The sequence below is a fragment of the Lygodium microphyllum genome, chromosome 4, assembly GCF_053477565.2.
Source record: "Lygodium microphyllum isolate KBCC chromosome 4, Lygodium_microphyllum_v1.1.10, whole genome shotgun sequence".
In the NCBI taxonomy this organism is placed as follows: Eukaryota; Viridiplantae; Streptophyta; class Polypodiopsida; order Schizaeales; family Lygodiaceae; genus Lygodium; species Lygodium microphyllum.
In genome coordinates, this window is record NC_141138.1 from 175,440,832 (window position 1) to 175,445,552 (window position 4,721).

Here is a 4,721-nt window from a genome sequence, read left to right on the forward strand (position 1 = left end):
TTTTATTTATTTTTAATGTTATTAAGTTCAATTTTTATCAATTTTGTTGTATAGTGATTTTTAACATTTTTCAATTTTTATAGCTTACTTTCATAGTCCTCACTCACTCTATGATTTTCTCTTATTCTCTCTTTATATTTGTCACTCTCATTAAGTTTAGGCTTTTCTTCATATTGTCTAATATTTTGATCTTCTTGTTGATATTACTTATTAAATTTTACTTTTATAGTTCTATTTTTGTGTGACACACACACATATATGTAAAATGTTATATATTAATTGTATTATTGATCTTACTTATTACATTTTAGTTTTGTAATTCTCTTTGTCTCTCATGATGATCCTTTTATACTTCTATTTTCTCTCTCATATTCTCTCTCTCTCTCTCTCTCTCTCTCTCTCTCTCTCTCATGTTTTGGTTTTTTGAACAATTTGATTTTAACACTTTTATTTTCTCTCATGTTACTTCTCTATTTCTTTGTATCCCTCTAGTGTTTCTTTATTGGGAATAATTGGAGCAAAGCCTTGGGTCACTCAAGGTTGGTTTATATGTGCTTCCACCACCTATTGCTCTCACGAATATTTGCTTAGCAATATAGAACAATTTGTGACATCTAGGAGGGTATTTGGTGTATTCTATATTCAATTCATATAACCAAAATATGATACCTATAAGCGACATGCAACATGTCTTAAGAAGAAAATTTCCCTAATTGTTATTGATACAAGTGCAAAGCACTAGGAGAATCTAGGTGCAAAGTGCCTAGTAGCTAATTAATGGGGTAATCAAGGTTTATCAACAAACAAAAGATCAGCAAGATGATTGAGAAGCAAAAGCGCATTTATCCATAAAGGGTGCCTTTTATAAGTTATCACTTTGAGTCCAAATAGGATTCCATGAGCTAGAAGGTCTCTATTACACTTCCATTACTTCAAAATCCTTTTTAATTACATTTGATATAGCCATGATCTAAGTACATGGTATTTTTTAGTATTATTGCATGGCATTCATATTAAAGTCACATGGTGATGACCATCTCCTTATTCTCACATTGAATATGAGTATATGAAGATGTGATACATTAAAGTTGTAAATATTATTTTATTAAGACATGAACTTTATATATTGAAAATTCTTCAATGCTCATTCTTGATTAACCCAAGAGAGTCTATCTCAATAGGGATTTTGGGGCACACTATCATTAGCTTTTAGTTGTGAATCTTCAAGATAGATGTAGTGGTGGACAAACAAATATAGAATAAATGTAAAATTAAAAGGAAAGATAATCATGTATTCTTTGAGATGGTGGTATTTATATGAGGAATATGATCAAGGTCATAACCTTAAGGGTGAAGAGACTATAAAGGGCTAGTTTGTACCAAAAGTGGTGGTAGGAGCAACCACAACAGCACAAATAGTGGTAGCAACAATAGTTGCAATGGTGGGATACAAACACGATGGCAACGGTAGCAACAATCGATAGCAAAAGGAATGGTGGGAAGTGGTCATAGATAGAGAGAGAGAGAGGGGGAGAGAGAGAGAGAGAGAGAGAGAGAGAGAGAGAGAGAGAGAGAGAGAGAGAGAGAGAGAGAGAGAGAGAGAGAGAGAGAGAGAGGGCACACATACATACATAAAATTAAAGAAAGAGAGAGAGGACTAGAATGAATATATATATGTGTCTGTGTATGTGCATGCATGGAGAGAGAGAAAGATAATAAAAACATCTAGAGAGGAAATTTTTGGAGAGAGGGATGCACACACAAGAAATTTTGAGATGGAAAAAGGGAAATTATTGAGACAAATAGAGAATTTGGGAAGATAGAGAGAAGAAAGAGAATTTACAGAGAGAGAGAGAGAGAGAGAGAGAGAGAGAGAGAGATAGAAAAGAGAGAATGAAGTTGAGAGAAATATAAGAGAAAGATAAGGAAAGTGAAAGACTATGTGTGGAAAAGAAGTGAGGGTAGCGTGGCAACTTCGCTTCCCTCACACGAAAACTTAGGCCATTTAAGCCTTCTCGAACATCATGGTCCATTCTAGCAATGGTGGCATTGAGACGACCTTATTGCATTTGAAGTTAGTGACCTAGCCCTCAACCTTGCAAGTCTACATGCTTACGCATGCAGCTTGCAACTTGTATTTGATGAGGCATGTGATAGAGTCTTTGACCTACTACAAAACATCTCCCACCACATCTCTCCATACATTTCATTAATATCCCTTGACAGGTCTAAAGCATAGGCAAGCAAGACCCAAAGAGAAATCTTGACCCCAACTTTTCCACCCATTACCTTATCGCACTACACATGGCCCTAATGGTTCCAAATAGTAAGTACTTAAATTTTATATGCTATTGATGGATATGTATAAACTATATAACTAATGCCTCAATAAAAAAATTTCATTTACTTGTAATCAAAATCTTGAAGTGCAAGGGTTACAAAATTGATGTAGAAAAACCATGCAAAGGCATATTGTAAGAAATGTGCATTCTCAATGATCCATGGTGATTGTTAAGTCACAACTATGTCAACAAAATAAATCTACCCTTGCTCACACATAGTGTAGCCATTGACACAAAGATTTTTTAGTAAATCGCTTTGCAAAGACCAAAGATTATTTGAAGCATTTGGGATCATGCTTCAAAGGCCATGTAGGATTGGGAGTCAAGGTCAATAGGGCTGGTCTAGAGGAATTATATAGATGTAACAAAGGGGAAAGAAAGAGAGAAAGAAGAATATGAAGAATAAGAATAAAAAAACAAATATAGGATGTTTTTGATCTAGGTTTTCAACATTTCTTTCACAATATGAAATTGCACTTCAAGGAAAGCTTTTCATAATATGGAACTCAACTTCTTTGGGGGGGTGTATCACATGGGTTCAGAATAAGAGATTTATTTAATACTATTTTTATACATATAGAAGGGTGTCATGTAAAGGGATTATTTATAGACTGAATAGAAAAGGGTTGTATTTTATTCAGGGAAAATTCATGAATAATGAGTGGGTATGGAGTACACCAATGTTTTGCCCCCTCCATTAAGAAATTAAGTAACCTTGCTAGCTCTAAAGTAGTGCACTACAAAAAATGGAGCTAGAGTGCAAAGTTGTTCATGAAAAATAGACTTCTCACAAATGCTTTCCAAACATTTCCAAAAGCAAGCCAAAATCACTTGAGAATTTGTCAAAGTTTTTGCAAACGATCCCTGCAATGTGTGCATAAAGTAGTGGATTTTCACTAGCAATTTTAATTAATATAACCAAAGAAGTGAGTTTCCGCATCTATTTTGTTAAGGGACTTGTTAAGAAGTGATATGGAAATCACATTAATGTTCCTTTTTTGTGTGATAAACATTGGGTGACTAGTGTACCATAATTTGATGCACAAAGCCTGTCAATGGTGCATGACAAAAATAGTTCTTCAAGCTAGTCTAGATCAAAGTCCAACCTAGAAATAAAAAAGCATTCACCATAATAAGCTCCTCTTTACAGGAAAGAAATCTTTAAGTAATTTTGCATATTAGTGATGGTTTTCAATGGTTGGTCCTATACCTTCTCTATAGTAGTGAAATTCATAATAGAAAGGCTTCACTTCCAAAATCAAGACCATCAAATCTATGTCCCACAAACAAATCATAGCAACAACAAAATTTGGACAACCCTCTAAAACATTATATCTGCATTCTACTAAAAGAAGCTAGTTTTAGAAATAATTTATACTATATGTTCAAAAGGTGTACACTTGTATGTCATGTTTAGGTAGTTTGTCCTAGATCATTTTGGAAATTAGAAGGTCCTATTATGCTCGAAATTTAGGATACAATGGAAATACAAAAAAAAACTCAAAAAGTATAGTCCTTCATCTTGAAACTCTAAATATAAAACTAGTCACCATTGTATTATTAGTAGGACATGTGTCCTTTTGGGAGATACATGCAAGTTCTAAGAAGGTCAGTGGTATCATTACAACTCTATTTATCGATATATGGAGCTTGAGAAATGATGTTGTTCAAGGATAGAACCACCATGGTAGGAAGAGTCTCCTATAGATTGATCATGTAGTTCAAGATAAGTTATTGATCATTTAATCTAATGCCAAAACTAAGTTTGAGTCCTATAGGACTACAACAAAACTATACAAAAACTTGATATTTAGATTAATTATGAGGCATTGATATATGCACAGATGTGTGTGTGGGGTGTGTGTGTGTGTGTGTGTGTGTGTGTGTGTGTGTGTGTGTGTGTGTGTGTGTGTGTGTGTGTGTGTGTGTGTGTGTGTGTGTGTGTGTGTGTGTGTGTGTGTGTGTGTGTGTGTGTGTGTGTGTGTGTGTGTGTGTGTGTGTGTGTGTGTGTGTGTGTGTGTGTGTGTGTGTGTGTGTGTGTGTGTGTGTGTGTGTGTGTGCGTGTGTGTGTGTGCGTGCACGGGCGCGCATGCGTGCATGCATGCGTGCACGCGCATGTGCGCGTGCATGCATGCACAAACACAAATACACACATGCATATATATGTAGATAGAAAGAATATAAAAAAGTTCATGTTTATATGTATAATTGAGTGTGCAAATTAACACAATTATGTATTGTGTGTTTTAGCATGTGTAAAAGTTATGTGTGTTTTAGCATGTGTAAAAGTTATGTGTGTATAAATCAATGTCTTACAACCAAGAGGCAATAATACAAACTAGCCAAGTTAAATGATAACGAGATGATACCATGGATCAT